The following is a 21782-nucleotide window of genomic DNA, read 5'->3' as shown; positions in this document are numbered from 1 at the left end:
ATTGCAACCAACTGAATACCACTACGCTCACTCCTCCCTTTCAAGACTGCGTTAACACTAACCACTGAGTGCTTACGCTTTTCGCCTCGCTCAGAGGCCATTCTTAACCTAATAACACTACTTTAGGAGCAGCGGAAGTCAGACGGCAGCTGGCGGTAATCCAGTTTTGCACTCTGTGGCTCATGTTACTGCAGTTTCACAAGCGTGTCAGAGAACTACGGTGGCCTTCAGGTAGCGTAAGAACGTGAAAGTCTCTCTCTAGAGACAGTTTTTGGTTTGTCCGCTCTGGGATACTGTAGAAACATGATGGAGCAACATGGCGAACTCCTTAAAGAAGACCCGCTCCCTATGTAGATATGAAGGACTCATTATAAGCTAACGAAAACACACCCATTCTTAGTTTTAGGTGATTATACACTAATGAAAACATAGTTGTGAATATTATATTCTATCTCTGCTAGTAGAGCCCTCAAAATGTTACACACTGTTCCTTTAATTTGGACAAACTAGGCAAAAAGCCAAAGTTGTGTTTGTGTGCAGTGCTGAGAGAACCTGCCATGTTCACCTCACATTTGTACTTTGCCATCATTTTCAAAAATAAATTAATTCAGCAACAAGCTTCATGCAAACAATATTAGATAATTAAGCTCACGACATAAACGCAACAAAAACTTGCCTTGTGCTCTGCATGTGAACAAGGCCATGTCCTCACAACTTATGGAGAACTTGCTTAGTGGAGAGGATGGGAAACTAAACAACTAAATTATAAAAAAGGTGGAAATAACAGCCGTGGCATCGATCTCTATACCTCAGGGCCTTTACCCTTCAGAACACATTCTACAGGGGTTAATTAAATATCACAAACAAAAAAACATCGGTAAAGACCAAACATCATTGACTCTCAGCTGTCCATATCTTAACCCTAGAGGACCATGTCAACAAGGCAGAAGCTCCACAATCAGCAATCCCCATTGACATACTCATGAGCTGCTGTCAGGCCCGTTCTTTCTACATTGATGGCTGATTCTGAAGTACCTGCAGCCACACAAGGTCACTAATAGGGCAGCACAATTAATCAAGTATTCGCGATCACGATTTGGGCATCCCACAATTAAATGAACATGTCGTCGGCGTAGAAGTTCTTCAGTGAGGGAAGAAGACATAAAGCTGCAATTTGTCACAACTGCAAGTCCAAAATAAGCCGTGGAGGAACAACCTACAAACTTAACAATTAACTTAATCAGACATTTATTAGATTATAATTCACTCCCATGATGCTGCTCAGAGTGATCACAGTGATCGGCTCATCTGCCGACAGCACGGAGCTACACAGCTCCGGTTACATTATGATGTGCTCTGCTCAGTAAAAATGAGTATTAGGCTACGGTAAAATAGAACCCTATCCTGATGAGTTCAAATGTAATCTTGTAAAATGTAGTTTTTGGTGAGAAACTTAAATAAATCCAGTTGTTTGAAGATGTTTTCACAGCAATATAAAATAGATAATAGAGAGAGAAATATGACCTGTTTAACTTCCTAACACTAGTTCTGAGCAGCTTATAGTATATAATTAGAACTACTAATGGAAAGATTTTTTTAATCAAAGCAAATATTTACATCAAAATACAATCATTTATTTCCTAATCAGTTGAATTGTGTGTTTTTATGCAAATAACCACTATACCTAGATGACAATAACAAAGGAACAGGATCACTTTTTAGAATTTAGAGTTTTTGATGGTTGGAATGTAGCACAACAAGTGAAAGCAGCGCTCTGTTTATTTAAATGTCAAATTTTATTTAAATGTAAAATTGCAGTAAAGTTGTGATTGAGTTGTAAAAAATTGTGATTAACATTTGGCTATAATCGTGCAGCTCTAGTTGCTAAGCATCTGAAAAGATCCTGGTGTTTATTTACATTTCTAATGATAAAAGGTTTTAGTGACTCTAGACGTGGATAGAGAACATTTGAAATTTGGCATACATACATATTCTGAATGTTTGTGCAATGTATTTTACCACAATAAAAAATACAGTACAGTGCTTAAAGATATCACCATGAATAAATGAATCAAGAGTCACAATGACTATATTATGCATTTATTAATAAAACACAACTTAGAAAATATGAAACCCCTTGTGTTTCAACACACTGTAGGCACTATAAGATTCATATTAATATTAATATGCTCTGAGATAAAGTTAAAGCTCTTGACTGAGCGAGGCATGATGTCACTGTACAGATGCTCCAGTTGTGACAAAATGTCTAAAGTTGTAAATAACTGTCAACAACAAGAGATTACAGGCGGTTCCCATTCTTGAAAAGATTCACTAATGTTGTCCTCAAACACCAACACGAGGTCTACAGATCTCCCTGTCACGTTGCATTTAGACAGCAGCTGCACAAGTATCAACAGAGACCAAATCACAAGCTGATGATATGACTGGCTCAAGTGCAGCTACGCTAGCACAGCAAGGGACTGTTGCACATGCAGGCAATGTGGCAGATGCTATTCACTGAGAAGGCCTTTCTGTCAGCGACTCTTAGTCCCAGGACAGCCTCCTGCTATGGACTTACATCTAGCCTCCACTCCCAGTGTCTCACACCCAAGACTAATGTCTAACTAGGACCATCTATCTAAATGACAGACCTGCAACTCAAGTCCATGCAGACTTAAAAGTCCCATCTAAAGCATTCTCCGTCACCGCCGTGGCTGACTCTAAGGGCGCTTTCACAAGCCATAGTCCGTTTGGTTAGTCCGAATCAGAGTGAAATCCATACCTTTGGTTTGTTTTCTATTTAGCCTGGTTCAGTTTCAGAGTGGCCCAAATACAAAATTAAATTTGCTGAGGGGAGTGTACAAAGGAGCAAATTCATCTTTTTCATCTTGAGAGCTGCTGCCTCTATGCAGGGAATCGCAGACTTTGACGCCGTCGATGCTTTTTCACTTTGACTCGGCACTGATCGACTGTTCAGGAATCTGTTCTCCTCCAGTTTATGACTTTATAAACGTCACTGTTTTTGTGGACTATTTTTTAGCATATTCTGTGTGTTCTCTTCGGCCCAGATGTCAAGTAAACATCGGACTTCTGCAGAAGTCCAGGTCAGGTCCTCTCCCACTCATGTTAACCTGTTGTTACCTGTGTCCAAATGCCCGCACAGGCAGCCTGCGTTTTGGTTCGTTTGGAAACGGTCTGAGACCGCCTCTCGCGAACGGTCTCATGAACGGTCTTGCGAACGGTTGTTTTGGTCCGTACCAGGAGTTTGATTACTGCGTTCACAACCGCCCAAACAAACCACACCAGGTTGAACTGCACCAGAGTTTGATTAAAGCAGACTAAATGTTGGCTTGTGAAAACACACAATCGAAGATTAAGCTTGAAACATCCTTCTACAAGCACTATGTTAGAGAGAGCAGGGTGTGCTATTGCTACCCCTCCCCACTATAGTCACCTCAATACAGTTCAGCGCCTGTGCTTTTTATTTCGGCGCCCATGTTAACAGGTTAGAGCAGCCACACAGCCAGCATGAGCAGCGTGGCTCGGGGGGAGGCGCTGCTGCATGTCGCCTGCCTCTCTTCTAGAGATTCCAGGTCTCAGCTACATTACTACAGTTTCAATGTCTATATCTGTAGAATATGTCACAAACATGAAAAAAAAGGTAATATTTATTTTCAACTCAACACTTCGTGCTTCTGCTTCAAAGTGAAAGCCCTCTAGCATTTTTCTTAGGACAGAATCCCTTCGTTTGTCAACACAAGGCTTTTATTCTGAAGTATTTGCAGGACAGTGCTGTAGAAAATGCAGTGACTTGCAGGGCTCCATAAATAAATAGTAATAATCCACAATTAAAAGATGGTACTCTATTATTTATAAATGAGCACACACGTCTTTACCATTTTCTGTCTAAACTAAATATAAATTACATTTATAATGAAAGGCAAACTCTATGTAGAAAGAAAGGGCAGGCAGTAGCAGTCCAGCAGCATCAACGCTGTCTGTGTGGACGCGCCGCTCACTTGCAGAAAAGGCGTATAAAATGCCACGATAATGCGCAAGGTGTTTACACACGAACGCCGGCCTCCCAGGTGAAAGTCCGGTATTTGTAGACCGGCCCATCCACCCCGACATCCTCCCTATGCAGTGTTAGCCTTTTTCTATATTTCCTGGTTGACAATTACGTGGATTACATACAAACTGATTTTGTGGGATTTAGACGGATTACAGTGCATTACTTTACGTAGGTACAACTACAAACAGTATATGAGACCAGCCTGAGGTCTTTATACTGTACTACACTGCTATAAGCTGAATTTATTATAAACTGGGAAAAAAAAGTTCGGAAACTTGTGTTTGGTGGATTATTTCTCTGTTGTTACAATGCTAATGGGCATTGTATTTACATCGTTGGAAAGCCTGTTTATTTACCTTCACAATGATGTCCAACTTGTAAGGATCATGCATTTGTGGGATGAGCAGCACAGCTGATTATGTGGGAAGCACCCAAGGAAAATTTGCCAAAATGCTCCGTCAATGGTAAACAGTGTATTCTCCTGTTGGTATTGACTCTTGTTTTGAGTTGTTTGGTGGATTGGATGATTGAACTCTCTATCAGTAACAAGGAACAAACAAGACATATTGGCTATTTTACACTTTATTCATTTAATCCACCGTCAGGAGCCTCAGTAGCGGTGGAAGATCCATACGTAGCCACAACAGCCTGGCACCTCCTCCTCATGCTGGTCACCAACCTGGTCACACGTTGCTGTGGGATGGCGTTCAATTCCTCAACCAGGATTCGTTGCAGGTCAGCCAGCGTGGTTGTGTTGGTCACTCTAACACATAAAGCATGCCCAAGCTGATCCCACAAGTGTTCAATTGGGTTGAGGTGTGGACTCTTGGCAGGCCGTTCCATTCTCTCTACTCCCACATTGTGGAGGTAGTCTGTGATAACCCTGGCTCTGTGGGGGCGAGCGTTGTCATCTTGGAGGATGAAGTTAGGTCCCAGATTGTGGAGATATGGGATCGCCACTGGCTGCAGAATCTCATCCCGATATCTCACTGCATTGAGATGGCCTTCAATGATGACAAGCCTTGTTTTGCCAGTGAGGGAGATGGCGCCCCACACCATGACACTGCCCCCACCAAAAGCTGTTACTCCATCGGTGCAACAATCAGTGTAGTGTTCTCCACGTCGTCTCCATACGTTCGCAGACAGAACCTGGACTCATCACTGAAAATGACATTCCCCCACATGTTCAGGTTCCATTGTCTGTGTTGTCGACACCAGCGCCAACGGGCCTGACGGTGAAGGGCAGTCGTTGCAGGCTTCCTTGTAGCCTTATGAGAATACACTGTTTACCATTGGCAGAGCATTTTGGCAAATTTTTCTTGGGCGCTACCCACATAATCAGCTGTGCTGCTCATCCCACAAATGCATGATCCTTACAAGTTAGACATCATTGTGAAGGTAAATAAACAGGCTTTCCAACCATGTAAAATACAATGCCCATTAGCATTGTAACAACAGAGAAATAATCCACCAAACACAAGTTTCCAAACTTTTTTTTCCCAGTTTATATTATATAGGCTTACTTTTCTTCACCTATATACATATTTATTGTTTATAGTTGTTATTGATACAAATTCAATTTCTTTTAAAACTTTAACAGTGAAGTGTACTACATAAAACATACCGTTTTACGTACATATTTGCTATTGTGTTTTTGACAAATTTCTTTTTGAACTTCCAGCTTGGTACATAGCTTGGTCATGACTCTTTAATATCAGAGATCCTATTCCTTAAAAGTGCAGATGACAAAATTGTTGTCATTGTTCCATTTTTAGAATCCTAATCAATATAGTATCGGCTTCGAAAATCTAGTGTTGGTCACTTTTCTAGCTACGTCGTCCACTCCCCCGCAACTTGTGTGAGAAAGCAGTGGGAGACAACAGTTAACCATGCATAAAGACACCAACAGTCTACATGATACTACTGTAAGTTGTACAACAAGGCTGACTCAGCAACTTTTACTCAAATGCTCATATCTCCAGAGAATGATTGTGCATATGTGGGCTTGTTGAGCATCCTCCTAAATACAGAGTCAGTGGCTCAGAACTGCTGAAAAGGGATTTCATTCAGCTGAAGGACACTCCTGGGAACCTTCCTGTGCAAGCATCTCAGGCGCTACCCCAACATAAAACAGGGGTATGAAATGCTTCACTTCACTGCTATCCCTTCATCAGCATGTGTGGCATATAGAGAGAATTTCAATGACAACTTTGACATTTTCTAGGGGCGCAGAAAACTGTTTCAAGAGGATGGAATCCACTGATCCCAGCTGAGAGCTACTGTAAGGTGCTATGCAAGAATTTATTACATGGCCTTCAAATCCTTCCTTTGAAACGTCTGAGTGCATCCGAAGCCATCTGAGGGGAGACACAGAGACATATGGAGCTGAGAGCAAATCTGACGCTGTGAAGTACACCTAAAAAAGTAAATAAAGAACCGGTGCCCTCCTCCTCCTCCTCCTCCTCCTCCTAAGTCTATCAAAGATTATGAAGCAGAAGTTAACTGGGCTTTTAGATTTTGAACTCCACATTCACACTTCACTAAACTCCTCTAAAACCCCCTCGGCCTCGCCTGACAATTACACTCAATTGCAATTTTGTTTCACCTAAAAAAAAAAAATATATATATATATATATAAATATGAGATGTCAAAAAGGCTGCTAGAAACGCTTCATTGTGAAAAAGCAGTTTCTAACCATGTCAGTGAAGGATTGCTCAGACTATGATGTGGACTGTCCAAGCCCCCAGGAAGAGCGCCGGTCGTTGATCCCAACTTTCGTATTGTCCAAATGGCGGTACTGGAACTTTGGTGTCCGTCACGTGATGCGTTGGGCCTAAAAATACTTTTCCCCATAGACTTACATTGGGAAAGAGACGTCTGTAACTCAGCAGACTTCCCAGTATGAACACTCTGATAGTCCTTATTTAAATTATTAGGTCCTAAAAGTAGTAAAACGCATTAATAGCCGAATCCAGAGTTATTTCCCTTCCTCCGTTTATGTGAGGGAGACCCAGACCGAGGCTGGAGCGCAACGGTGACGACGGCGTGACGTTGGGACCCCGTGACCGAGTCATGTGACCGAGCATACCCAAGATGGCCAAGATCCGGGTACTTTTCCAGACGGAAGTCGAGCCATTTAGGCTTCATGCTCCACTGAGCAACTCTCATAGGAATGAACGGGGCCCTGCCTCCAACACCGAATCCAGTTCTCTTAATGCATCTGCTCTCCCAGGGCCATAGTCCAGTTATAGACAAGTAGTATTATTTACCTAGATAAATTAATAATATATATATATATATATATATATTTTAGAGCTGTTAATCGATTAAAATATTTAATCGTGATTAACTACAAATTAATCGCACGTTTTATCTGTTCCAAATGAACCTTAAAGGGAGATTTGTGAAGTACGTAATACTCTTATCAACACGGGAGTGGGCAAATATGCTGCTTCATGCAAATGTATGTTTATATGTATTATTGGAAATCAATTAACAACACAAAACAATGACAGATATTGTCCAGAAACCCTCACAGGTACTGCATTTAGCATAAAACAATATGCTCCAATCATAACATGTCAAACTGCAGCCCAACAGGCAACAACAGCTGTCAGTGTGTCAGTGTGCTGACTTGACTAGGACTTGCCCCAAACTGCATGTGATTATCATAAAGTGGGCATGTCTGTAAAGGGGAGACTCGTGGCTACCCATAGAACCCATTTACATTCACTGATCTGGAGGTCAGAGGTCAAGGGACCCCTTTGAAAATAGCCATGCCAGTTTTTCCTCGCCAAAATTTAGCACAAGTTTGGAGCGTTATTTAACCTCCTTCATGACAAGCTAATACTACATGGTTGGTACCGATGGATTCATCAGGTTTTGTAGTTTCATACGATGTCAGGATCTGTTACACAGTTACCCGGGTTCACATAGTGCCGCGCTATGTTAATCGGTGCGCAAGCCGAAGCATGGCTGTTCACATGAGAAGCACATTTCTCTGCTGTTTACTATGGAGCTCTGTCTCTCTCTCTCTCTCTCTCTCTCTCTCTCTCTCTCTCTCTCTATGTGTCTACTTGTGTGTGTGTGTGTGTGTGTGTCTGCTCGCCTCTCTCGCTCTCTGTTTAGACACAACTGACAAATATGTGAAATAAGTAGGTAATTTAAAACCCAAAGAGCAGTGACACCAGGCTATTTCTAATAGAAGAACCGCTGGAGAGAGAGGGGAGGGGAGTAAAACGTATATTTAACATCTTATCAGAATCAGATCATTTATATCAAATATCATTTATATTGTTTATAGTAGATCGCCGTGTTTTCTTGCCAGATTTGCTCGTGTCATACGAAGAAAATAGATCAGACGCCGAAACTATTGCTGAAGATCGCGAGCCGGTCATTGTTGTGAAATAAACCCCAAGAGGGCGATGCGGCACCACGACGCCAAGAGGATATCAATTTATGTTACAATTTATCAATTCATTAATGGCTACACCTATTTCTAATGTTTTTGCTATATTTAATGACATTTATTTATCGAGTTATTTATTTCTTCATTCATTTATTTTTGATTTTGGCAGGTTGCGTCCTCCATACTGAGGGGCCACATAAATAAATAATATAGAACAAAAGAGCTGATTATGGTGAACTGAGATTACTAAACTTATTCTGTTTCAATAAAAATTCAGTTTTTGACAGTAAAACAAGAAACATTTCCTTCGTACAAAAAAGATACCTGTGCCTCAGGAGCCTACAGGAGCTATTCGACCAAGACCCAAGTGCAGCAGCCTATGTCTCCACACAGCAACACATTAGGGTGGATGATGTGAAGACATCAGAGGAGAAGTGAGTTGTTCAAGTGTCAATCAAAACAAAACCTGAAACACTGTTCACAATCGGTGTTGGCGATCTCTGATTTACCGAAACAAGAGCGTACACAGCTAATCAAATCAGCAACGGAGGGTCAGAGACAGCCACAGAATATATAGATAGAGCGAGAACGAGAACAATATGCCAGTCACTTAGCTGCACTGGAGCTGACAAAAGACAGTAAGCTGTGTACAAAACTGTGTCAGTGTTTTAAGGACACTGTGTATACAGTAGGCTGTCACTGGTGTGCTGCAGCTAGATATTTCTGACCGATAGTGATGAAGAAATGACTGTCCAGTCAGCAACACTGTCCAGAGCTTCTAGTTTCAGCAGAACAAGGGCAATGAACACGTTTAATATTATCTGGAAAGACCCAGCGAAATAATAAATGTATAATACAGAAATATGAAAACAGCATGATTGTAGTTTCTCCACATCAACATAATGTAGGATGGGTAGAATGGTAAATGAATGAGCTGGTTTCTGCTGCCCTCTGTGGGCTACACATCAGTGTAGGATAAGTGGACTAACGGTGTTCCGTAAACTTCACTCCCTTCAGCGCCACACCAGGGAGCACTCCTCTGTTGTTAACAGCCAGACGAGCACATTTGTGTGCTCATTCTCCGGGGGGAATATCCATCAGACTGTCTACACTTTGACTGATGTCTTTTGGACCAAGAGCTTTTGAGCAAAGTGGTGAAAAGTAACGCCTCCGCCTGTGTAGGAAGATCATTAAGCTTAACGGTGTTCCGTACAGAGCGCAGAACATCATTTCAACAGCAAAATTTTAAAATGTAATAAACGTTAACTTTATTGACCCTTTATTAAAGGGACTGTTTGTAAGCATCAGAAATGTCTTGTTAACAGCGACACATGTGGCCGTTAGTCAACGAAAGTCAGCGTCCTGTTGCTCGTGCTTGCTCGCCCTACATAGACATGAACGAGCATCGCTCAAAACAGTGAGGCGACACACGTCAGCTAAAAGCACAATATCACTCTATATTTCAGCTGCTTGGCAGTAATGTTAGCTGACTAGACGAAGGTCTCTCCATGAACCAATTCTGATCCTAGTGTTGGCTTTTTCTGCTTCAGCCTCCCGACCGCGGCCAGAGGGAACAGGGGAGACACCGGAGTTTTGGTCGGAGACGATAACGTTTCTCTCTGCGGCGCCCCGTCACTTCACAAGACACGGGAAACCTCTGTTGGTCTGGAGGAGCTGCAGCAGTTATTTCTGCACAAACGTCTACTGTTCATTCACTAGATATTCTCAGAGCTAAACTAACTCTTCTGCAGTGCGGAGTGTGTGCGCATGCACGTGAGAGGTGGAGCGAGAAAGCGAGTGAGAGCGAGAAAGCGAGTGAGAACGAGTGCGGTGTGTGAGTGAAGGCAGACAGAGGAGCAGAGTACAGCAGAGACTCCGGTCCTGGAGACCAAAGCTACGGTCTCCCCCGCGTCCTCCGACCGCGGCCAACACTGTTTAACAGACGGGCTTCACTAGATACAACCAAGAGGTTTTAGTGCTTCACTGTAGTTTGTGTTGGAGTCTTGTCTGAACAGCGTAGACACACGCGAGTGCGCATGGGACACCGACCCGCAATGATTTATACGTGTAAGAAGTTACAAACAGTCCCTTTAAATAACACTGATGCAACATTAAAATTGCACACAGGATTACGTGCAAACAGCGTCTGTGTTGACAGAGTTGCTGCTGCAGTGCCAGGCAGTCAGTGTGTGCCACTGATGTTAAAAATGCCATTTCAGCCTTTATTCAACAACGGGTAATATATTTAACAACTTGTGATATCATAATAATCATTTTATAAAGACTACTTCAATAAAGTACAATTTTGAATGCAGGACTTTTACTTGTAACAGAGTATTTTTACACTGTGGTATTACTAATTTGACTTAAGTAAAAGATCTGAATACTTCTTCTATCTCTGCGATAGTTTGTCAAATAAGTTTGGTTTCAACTCATGAAAATGCATTGGTATAAGAGAATTTTAAACGGTGATAATTGTGAGAATTATTGTGGAGGAATGTCTGATTGGTACACTGATGTTTGTGCAGGTGAAATACTGATAAAAGATAAGATCAAACTTTATCGATCCTGAGGGGAAATTGCTGTGCAGCAGTTTTAATACAAAGTGGGAAGAGTGCAAATACAAGACGTAATCTCATGTTTGGGTCAGAGTGAAGCTACTTGGATTTAGGCTACATTTCAACCTTTGCAGTGAGCTATATTGCATGAATAAATAATGTAATATTGTAGAATACACAATTACTCAATTCATCCTCTTAACCCATATTTTCAAGTGTGTCATATTTCATTTGCTGTATTTATCTATCAGATGATCTTCCCAGACTCCTTGGCCTTGAAATCCACAGGTCTCTGGGCTAAACCATGGATATCCACTAAACCTTCAACCACTACTGGTGCTTGGTATTACCTATTTCTTCCCATTATTCAGTATTTTTTCTTATATCTTATTTTCATTTCATCCAAACACACACAGGTGTCTGCAGTTGAAAAACATTACTAGAAAACCTGAAGTTCACTGCGCTCATTCTAGCCGTTTATTGTAGGCTATTTACTCTGTACAGCGAATGATCAATACCTCCAACAGTACCCCTGCAAAAACACTTGACAATATTGCTCCGCTCAGGACAAAACAGACATTATGTGGTTAAGTGGTAAGACATCACTGTGATCAGGCAGGTTTGTGAAAAAAAAAAAAAAAAAAAAACAGCAGCAGAGCAGCCAAAAGAAAATGGAAGCATTATGGCATCGATAAAGAATCAATAGTTACCTACAACAATGGAACTAATGTCTGCAGGGTTGTTGCACAGGCTGGATCCAACTCCACATTATTTCACCCTAATACTACTTCATGCAACTAAAGCCACAATTAGCCACACTGGAGAGCAAACAAACCACTATTGCAGAAAATTGTCGTTAGTTAATTAGCTGTTAACTTCTAACGTTCATTCAGCGTTCCATTTTAACACTCTGAGACCGGCAGGATCACGGGAGATCCCGACCCACTTCACTGTCTGTGGGAGGCTGCAGCGGGCTCAGTGTTAGAGCTGGAGGGAAGCTATAAATATCATATGAAACTAGAAAACCTAAGGAATTCATTAGTGCTATATCATGCTAGCTAAAGAGGTCCCCTGACCTCTGATCTCAAGATATGTGAATTCAAATGGGTTCTATGGGTACCCAAAGGTTATGATAATCACATGCAGTTTTTGAATGCAGTATAAATGTGTTATTTCCACCTATTCTAAAAATGGTGTATCTGAATATTTCTGCATACTGGGGTCCCTAAACATAAATTGGATATCACTGTAAAGCTGAGACTGTTGTGGATCCAATGAGCCCAACTGTATTCATGTGTGATGATGTTAGTCCCCATAGGAGACATTTCATTGTAGTGAGACCATTTTGTGAAACTTGACCTCACTGTATAAAATGACCTGTGGGGACCTCTAGGATAATCACAGCCTCATGAAACTTTACAGCCACACACTAGAGACCTAGAGCATTCAGAGGATGGATGGATCAAACTAGAGACCTAGAGCATTCAGAGGATGGATGGATCAGACTAGAGAACTAGAGCATTCAGAGGATGGATGGATAAAACTAGAGACCTAGAGCATTCAGAGGATGGATGGCTTTCCTAGCTAGATTGACAATAAAGGGGTTTCTGAGCAGTTTACACAACAGAAGTGTTCGCCATCCAATCGCCGAAAAATGCAATTCTTGCAGAAATCTCCAAATGTCAAAAGTTTTTAATACCAAATCACAGCATGGCTTTTTCTATGGTGTTCCTCAAGGTCTTGGTGCCTTAATGTGGTATTTTGGAGGGATTATTGATCATTTTTATCAATTCTCCAGAGGTAAAAAATGGTTGAATTCAGCACCAAATCTGTGTAACAAATGGTATCAACCCAAAAATTGCTGCAACAACATATGAGACATAATAGAGCATGGGGATAGCCATCATATACTTCTATCATAATGTTCTAAACCCTCATACACGTTTACAATTCATTTTAATTAATCAATCAATTATTTGATTCATGTTTATTTCTGATTTATGACTACAACAACTTAATAAACAGTGCTGAGCTGCATCTCTAATTAATCTTCAGGTTCCATCTTTCAGATGATGTACACCACTTCTATGTGACATCTACTGTTGACCTGCTATCTCTCCCTAAAGACCCCCTGCACCCCCCACCCCCACCCACCCCAAAAAAAAGACAAAAATGGGTCTATTGTGGGTCTCAGAGGGTTAGGGTAATTGAGAGTTCTTAATCAAATCAACAACTTTCTAGTTGAAAATCATATCCATCAGAATATTAAACTTCCTGTCACTCCACAGAGTTAATTACAGCCCACACTGCTGTGACAGAAATAATTAGCGGTCTGACATTTAACACATCTCTGTTGACTCTCGACCTCAGTGAAGCCTTCAACATGAATGTTTGATGTGCGTTTCAGACATATTAATAAAAGAAAAGTCTCAGCCACGAGGGATCCACTCATGATCCTTGATGTCAACTCTTCCCTGTGTATGTTTCCACGAGCGGTTTTCATCAGACCACTGGATGTACAGCGCTTAGCAGTTCAGTTCATACAAATAGTCACAGCTTTTGCTTTGTTATTTGTCCATCATCAATGAGTGGATTAGTGTTATCTTCTCCAAAGCCCCCCCCACCACCATCAAAGGTGTTTTCACTGATCGTGCCCGGTTAGACCTCTTCTGACTGTGTGTATGTACAGACTGATTCATTGACATCTCTTTCTTTTTTCATCTTGTTGCACCTGTTGTGGTGGGAGAATTACACTTTTTTCATTCTTATAATTTCATGTAGTTTGGTGACCTCTTGTTATTCTTGTAATTTGTTTATTATATATAACGACTAGGGATGTCACGATTCTCCAAATCCACAATTCTATTTGGTTTTTCAATTTAAAACATGCCATTGTTGGAGTCTTGATTCGTAAAGATCAGCAGATCACTGGTTTCATGCCCTGACAACTGTCATTTACACTTTCAAATTCTTCTTTAAAAAGAGATGCTATGAAGTGTGATATTTTCTTTTTGGCATCTGCCACAATAAGGCTGTCAAATTTAAATAATTGAATTCATATGTAATAATAACTTACTTCACTAGTTGATACTATTGGTCATTTGGGGAACAAGCTGTTAAACAACAAAAAGAAGATCCACTAGATTGCGGGAGGGCACTTTACAACAACAGCTAGAGTTTCTCAGAGTTTACGAGGCACACCTGAATCCACCATGACGTCCCTGTCGGCGCCTACGTGCTTTACACTACGGCGAGCATAAACCCCGCTTTGCCCCCGAGCATAAACCCCGCCTTGCCGTACAAAGCGACGTAGACACACAATCGATTTTCTGCGGAGATAAGTTTGAAGAGCGCTGCTTTCTTTGGTTGCTGCGGTCTACAAACTGTAGTTTTAACTGTCGTGTCAACGATGCGTTGGCTTCTAGCCTGGATTGTGTGTTTAACTTCTTCGTATTTGTGTAATATTATCTTACGACCTGCGCACTGAGCTTTGATTGGTCAGTAGGCTGTGCTTTCATACGAGTTGATCTCTTATCTCGACATCTACCCCGTGGTAGGTCTGAAAACCCGGGGTTAAACCTGAAGTTATCTCGCTAACCACAAATCCTGCTTCATAGTCAGGTTTGAGCTCATGTTTAAGCTGCGCTTGCCACAGCATGCAGCGCCCAAAGTTGGGCTTTGCTCGATGCAGCGAAAAGCCGTGGTGGTGTGACGCAAACTACTGGAAATAATGTGTTTCAGAGCGCAGTGGTGTCGTTGTCACGTTGTGTCTGAAAGGACCTTCAGTGAGTGAGAGAAGGAGAGAGAAATGGAGAGAACTAAGAGAAAGATATACTCAAGCAGGGACAAAAATAAATAAAAACGGATGAATATTAGTTTATGCTAGAGATTCACACGCGGAGTTCACACCAGAGGGGCGAATTATTCAGTATTCTTTCCTGGGAATTAAAGTTATAATGAAAAGTTTAACATAAATATGCTGTTGCACTTTTATCCTTTAAAAGTCACCAGAATGCAGGAAACAAAGTCGGGGGCTCTGACCCCCAGACCTCCCGCTTTGGTTTCCAAATCATTTCTATTTTTAAGGTCTCAAGGTTGGCAAGTATGCAGATATTCCGTATCATAACAACCAAAAGCGTCTCAGCTGAAAAAAACGCTGCGCCTCCAAAGCGCTCCCAGCTGAGCGTTGGTGGACATGGGCCCTTAGAAGACCACCTCCATGTGTGCATCGACAGTATTCAGAGTTATTGGAAAAATACAACTTAAATACTCTTCCCTAATTAATTCCTCAGTTGATCTTTTGTACTTTAAAATGGAGTCTGTAGTGCATATTACTGAAATATGGAAGCAAACAACAACGATTGTGTTCAAGCTGATTTCAAATGTATTCAGAGCTTGGCTCATAAAGAAGTAAACTGACATTTCACATAGCATTCCTCTGAGACTGCTGGGTTTCTCTTGTATGCGTGTGTGTGTGTGTGTGTGTGTGTGTGTGTGTGTGTGTGTGTGTGTGAATACATTTCAGTATTGTGTTCTGTAGACTCCCACTGGGAAAGTGGGATCTTTTTGGTTCCAGGACTGTGATGAGTTATACCCTTTAAAATGTAAAAATTGCCCTTCTTGCGAGTTTAAGTAATCACATCCACACAATGCATATTAGGGATTTGCTATACAGTGTGTGCTGATGGTTAGTTGACTATAGTATTGCCCAGCCTTAGTACAAACACGCACACACACATGCATGTACGCACACAGAGAGACACACACACGAACAAAGACACATCCTTCATCCACAGAGACCTGACTGATAGCCTGATCCATTTCCTGTATCCATTAGAGGCGGCTCTAGATTATGCAATTCATCCCAAGGCTATCATCCACCTCTATCAATAATAAACATCTCCACGAAACTAGGGCTAGCCTCGGAGGATGGAGACGGCACCGCCCAGCACGTTCTACTTCTGCTCTGCTCGGGCCGTATACTGAGCACTGCATTTGCTTTCCACACGACTTGTCTTCAGTCGCTGGGACCCCCAGGCACAATCTTTACTTATGCCTTCTCGCACTTATCAAAGCTACGGCTTTATCAACTCTGACATAGACGTCTCAGTGCGTATGGTGGCAGAGAGCACCTGTGGCTCATGACAAGAGACAGACGCTCTCGTCCAAGATTCCTCTGTGTCTCTGATGCGCCCTCTTTCTTTCTTTCCATCAGCCAGGCCTGTCGACGCGTGATTGACGTCTGGTGCAGCCTCTGTGACATGACCTGGTGTGGGGGTGGGGTAGTGATGGAGCTCGGGAAGGAGGGAGGGTGGGCTTTTTTTCACAAACATATTGTGTTCGATGTTAATCAATGCACTGCATTCAGTTTGATCCGTTTGTATGAGGTTACTGTCACAGGTTAATCCCTGGTGTCGCTTCCTGAGGTCAGGCTTCCATCCAAATTTGGAAGTGAATCTTTACAAAATTTACAGAAAATCTGCAAAAGAAACTGCCATAATGTGAACTAGGGCTGTCAAAGTTAACGTGATGATAATGCCTTAACGCAAATTTGTTTAAACGCCACTAATTTCTAATTTTAACGCAATTTACGCAATCAATCTTTTGGAGGTTGTAGTGGGCTCGGTTTTAAAGCTAGAGTGAAGATACTGGCATCATATTCATTCATTCATTATCTGTAACCGCTTATCCTATTCAGGGCTATGGGGAGGCTGGAGCCGATCACAGCTGCCATTGGGCGAAGGCGGGGTACTTATGCCTTGGTTTATATCATTACCTATGCTTTTGCTAAGTCCCGCCTACGGTGCATTTCTATTGGCCGAGTAGCCTGTCAATCAATCCTCCGTAGCAGAGGTAAATAATCTCCTTTTTCTGTTGCTCCAGAGAGTTGCGTGACAAGTGAGCTGTTACGGTAGTTGAGCTGTACTGCACAGTTTGGGCGTTTTGGACAGTGAGAGCCTGTGTGTGTCCATTGAGAAGTAAGTCTCCTTTTTCTGTTTGAAGATATGTCTTAAGTTGTTACATGAGGGATGCATAATTGTTAGCCATGCTCGTTAGCAGAGTTAGCTCTGTATCGACTGTGTTTATGTTTCATGCAATGTGTAGCGATGCTGTACGTAGTGTTACGGAGTGAAATGATGATGTTTAGACGCCAAGAGGGCGGTGCCCAGTAGAGACATGTGTTCATAAGAGATAGTGCATATTAATGAATGTTATTTTTATTAGCTATAAAGTTGTTTATCCTGTTATTTGATAGCACTGTGTAAGAGTATTAAGGAATACAGTATATTCTGTATATGTTAGTAATGTTAGTTGTATGGTGAAATTCTATACATAATGCTGTATTCTGTAGAGTAAGGCTGCAGTGTTGTGTTGTATGTAATGCTTCACATATAATTCATATTCATTTAAGTCCTTTATTTCTATGGTTACAGAACCACACACAAACAGACACTATACTTCCTGTCTGAAGTGTATATGGTGCACAGTGCGTGAAATTTACAATAAAGTTCACTGAAGACAAATCCATCTCAAGAGCATTTTACTGATGTCCCACGGTGATTTCCCTATCCTACCAGCAAAGTAGTAGTCAAGCGCAGATCGCCTTGTCCGATTACAGTACAGCAGGTTCGTCCTATGCTTTCTGGAGATTTTTTCAAAATTAGTATGCCATCCGGGTATTTTTGGCACTATAGACTTTGCTTTTATTTGCATACTGCATACTACATACTACATTTTGGCTAAATCAGCACGTACTACTAGTATAGTATGTGGTTTGGAATACAGCCTGCATCTTGAAACAAGACTACTTAAGGCACACAACTGCCCTTTTGAGAAAATATAGTGTAGTCAAGTGACTACTGAGGAAGCATAAAACAAATTATCACCACAGATAGAAACATTCATCCATTCAAATCAAAAAATGACACCTGTGTCGGTTGTGAGAAGTGAGAAGGGTCACAAAGCCAGAAATTGGAACAGGTGTTAAGTCCATTTAGGTCGACCTGGTTCATCCTGTGTCACCGTGTGGAAACAGCTATTTGTCAGATTATTAGCCTCATGCTGGGGGACTGACCTTCTTTCACGTGGGAAACAGCCTAATGATGGCTCACTATATGGAAGAAAAGGAGCGGTGTGTCTGAGATAATGGTCACCGACAGAGTTGGGTCAATTATATGAATCAATTCTATCAGGCTTGTTTTTCCAGAGAGGTTGCTCTTGATTTGAGTCAGTACCGACTAAAAAAACAGTTGCAGACAAATGCTCTGTTCCACAGGCCCAGCAAAGTTTTATTTTGCTTTAGAAAAACTCAAGCAAAGCCATGCCACCATACCCCAGACACTTAGAAGCAGTCGATGTCAGAGAAGGTGAATGGGAAACGGACCAACAAACCAACAATGGATCCCTGAGGAGTGCCGTCAGAGTGACAAATCTGTTCTGTGCCCGACACTGTGTTGTATTCCGCAGACCTCCTGGACAAAGGGTTTGTCAAACGTTGTCCGGGTAAGTGACAAACTCTTCTCCCATGATGCCTTGTCCTGTTTACGAACACTGGTCAAGTCCGTACAATGGAAGGAGAGACAAAGAGGGAGTAGCAGGCGCTGGAAACGAGGGAGGGCGAGCTATTTGGACAAGCGAGGGAGAGAAAGAGACAGGCAGAGAGTAATGGAAGAGACGCGAGTTACTGTGACAACGGGAAGATGGAGAGAGATAGAGGGAGACTGGGAGGTGGCTGGCTTGTGCTTCTGCTCTTTAACCGCTTGGCAGTCTTCTCTTGATTAGGGCCCAGCCCGCCAGTCCCTGCGGAGTCTCCCCAGCCGAGTCACAGGAGACAGCCTCCTCTGTAATAGTGTCTGACAGGCCAGCCAGAGCCACAGAGGAGCTGACACAGATGCTCCGTTTTTCAGGAGAGATGCCCAACGCAATTCCTCCCCAAGTCCTGAGTCTCCTTCTCCACCCTGACTAAATAGTCTCAGTGTAACAGGCGACTCCAAGCCCGGCTGCTAGAAATGAATTTTGGATGGATGGAGATGAGGTGTAAAGGAGCGGCCTCCCTGGAGCACATTTAACTAGGGATGCACCGAGCCAACTTTTTCAGTCTCGATACCGATAGCGATACCTGGGCTTTGGGTATCGGCCGATACTGAGTACCGAGCCGATACCAGTGTTTCATTAATAGGCTGCATGCCTCACTGTGTGGACGTGATTGAGATAATTCTGTTATGTGTGAGGCTTGACTTAATCATTGCTTACCTAACTTAAAACGTAAAACAAAATGTAACCAATAAATACATAGATATATATTTACTGAATTGTTATTTGTTATTAAAATTATAAATTGTACACCAGCAACTTGGTAAAAAACCTTCAAAACGAACAGGAATGACAATTCAGGTGTAAACCTTTTTAAAGCAGCAACAACTTGATCAAAACTTCAACAGAAATTCAAATTATAATATATAATGTATACAGTAAATAAACATATAATTGAATTTAATAAATCGGCCCCATTGTCACCGATACCCGATCCTGCTATTTGAGTCAGTATCGGCCCGATATCCGATCCGATATCAGTGCATCCTTAACGCCGGCTGGCGGTACCATGGTTTTACACTCTGCGGATCACGTTATCGCAGTTTCACAAGTGTGTAGGAGAACTACGATGCAGGTAACATAAAAACATGAAAGTGTCTCTCTAGAGCCAGAGTTTGGTCTGTCCGTTCTGGGATACTGTAGAAACAATGCGGCGAAACATGGCGGACTCCATGAAGAGGACCCGCTCCCTATTGTAGATATAAACGGCTCATTCTAAGCTAACAAAAACACAACGATTCTTAGTTTCAGGTGGTTATACACTAATGAAAACATAGCAATGAATATTCCATTTCTGCTAATAGATCCCTACACACTGGCCCTTTAAATAAGTAATAAAAGAATGTATCCCTGTCAGAGAGAAATTAACGGTACAGTATAATAGCAAAATATGTTACACAAACATAATTATGTCAACAGCTCACTCCATGAAACAGACCAGCATGCGTCAAACACTCAATTCCTTCATCATCACCTGCTTTGTTTGAGCTGCATGCTCTCACACATTCAGACCAAAAATATGTGGCTCAGAACCTTGCCTCCTGTGCTAACTCATCTTGCTGATTTTAATTGTTATATTTATCATGCAAAGACAAGAGGTGGTGGCGCCTCACCACAGACACCTCTGACAGGAGAGATGTGAGAACCTGAACAATTAATTGACCCACATTACAAAAAGAAAGCAAACACACTTTCTCACAGTTGGTGTCTGCCCTGCGGATCATTTTGGTTTATTATGCCGCAGGGTTGAGATATCCAACTCTGATACTTCTGCTGCTATAACGGAGGAGAATGGAGTTTCACTTGTCCCTCCTCAAAGCAGTGGAAAAATGTCACTTTAAAAACTCAGTGACCTTTAAACTACTCAGGATAATCCAAAGATCTTCATAGAGACTCTTTTTTTCCCTGTATGAAGTAGAAGAACAAAATGCTTAGAACAAAATGCTTAGAACTAAAACAAATTCCATTCACCCCCATTATATATGCAGTTGGAGCAGAAATCTCAGATGAATATCTTAAAAAAACCTCAGCACATAAAAACCTAATATATGTGCATGGAGAGAAGCCACTAGGTGTAAATGGTAAAATCAGTATTTTTCTAATTTGGATGAACTGAATCTTTTACACTTTAACTCTCCTACAAGCACAAAGAAACAAGACGGGCAAGGACAAGAAAGACAACGAAGCAAGAGGACCACATACATGGGAGAAGTGACTCGAGAAAGACGGATGAGAGAATGGAAGAAATGGCAGGCAGTGTGGAGACGGTGGGAGATGTGGGGTTGAAAGAACTGGAGTAAAGAGGATTATGCTATGCAATACACTGATGAAACAATCCAGTGCTTATCTTATTGTAAAAGAGGACTACATTCATTTGTGTAGCCAGAACAACGGAGCATTGAATCAACTTCACCAGCCAACATCATTACTTATTCAGCAACAAAACTTTACTACTTTTGGGGTCATCGTTCTTCAAATGGATTTGCTGACATTTTGAAAGTATGTAGCAGTGTGAGAAAACCCCCCAGTAACGTTTTAAGCTATATGTATGTTAAAATCTTATTATAAAATGAAATATAGCCCATGTATATATATATATACACTCACCAGCCACTTTATTAGGTACACCTTGCTAGTAGTCGTGGTCTTCATCTGCTTCAAGGTTCGACGTGTTGTGCATTCAGAGATGGTATTCTGCATACCTTGGTTGTAATGAGTGGTTATTTGAGTTCCTGTTGCCTTTCTATCATCTCCAACCACTCTGCCCCATTCTCCTCTGACCTCTGACATCACAAGGCATTTCCGTCCGCACAACTGCCGCTCACTGGATATGTTCTCTTGTTCGGACCATTCTCTGTAAACCCTAGAGATGGTTGTGCGTGAAAATCCCAGTAGATCAACAGTTTAATACTCAGACCAGCCCGTCTGGCACCAACAACCATGCCACGTTCAAAGTCACTTAAATCCCCTTTCTTCCCCATTCTGATGCTCGGTTTGAACTTCAGCAAGTCGTCTTCACCACCTCTAGATGACGTAATGCATTGAGTTACTGCCATGTGATTGGCTGATTAGCTATTTGTGTTTAACAAGCAATTGAACAGGTGTGCCTAAGTAGAAACAGTTATATTGTGATTGGTCAACATCTTCGGA

At 41.8% G+C, this 21782-nt stretch overlaps 1 protein-coding gene and 1 long non-coding RNA gene across 3 annotated transcripts in view; one reads left to right on the top strand and one right to left on the bottom strand.

Moving 5' to 3' along the window:
• Positions 1–21782, bottom strand: part of tmeff2a (transmembrane protein with EGF-like and two follistatin-like domains 2a) — a 162513-nt gene that overhangs the window by 110975 nt on the left and 29756 nt on the right. The gene's annotated exons all lie outside the window — the stretch shown is intronic.
• Positions 140–19856, top strand: LOC119500299. The gene is made up of 2 exons (XR_005209594.1): positions 140–231; positions 19708–19856. It is a non-coding gene; the product is annotated as an uncharacterized LOC119500299 (long non-coding RNA).

Source organism: Sebastes umbrosus, chromosome 13 (genome assembly GCF_015220745.1).
Source record: "Sebastes umbrosus isolate fSebUmb1 chromosome 13, fSebUmb1.pri, whole genome shotgun sequence".
Classification (NCBI taxonomy): domain Eukaryota; kingdom Metazoa; phylum Chordata; class Actinopteri; order Perciformes; family Sebastidae; genus Sebastes; species Sebastes umbrosus.
The sequence above is the reverse complement of the archived record's forward strand: the minus strand, read 5'-3'. Positions and strand labels throughout refer to the sequence as shown.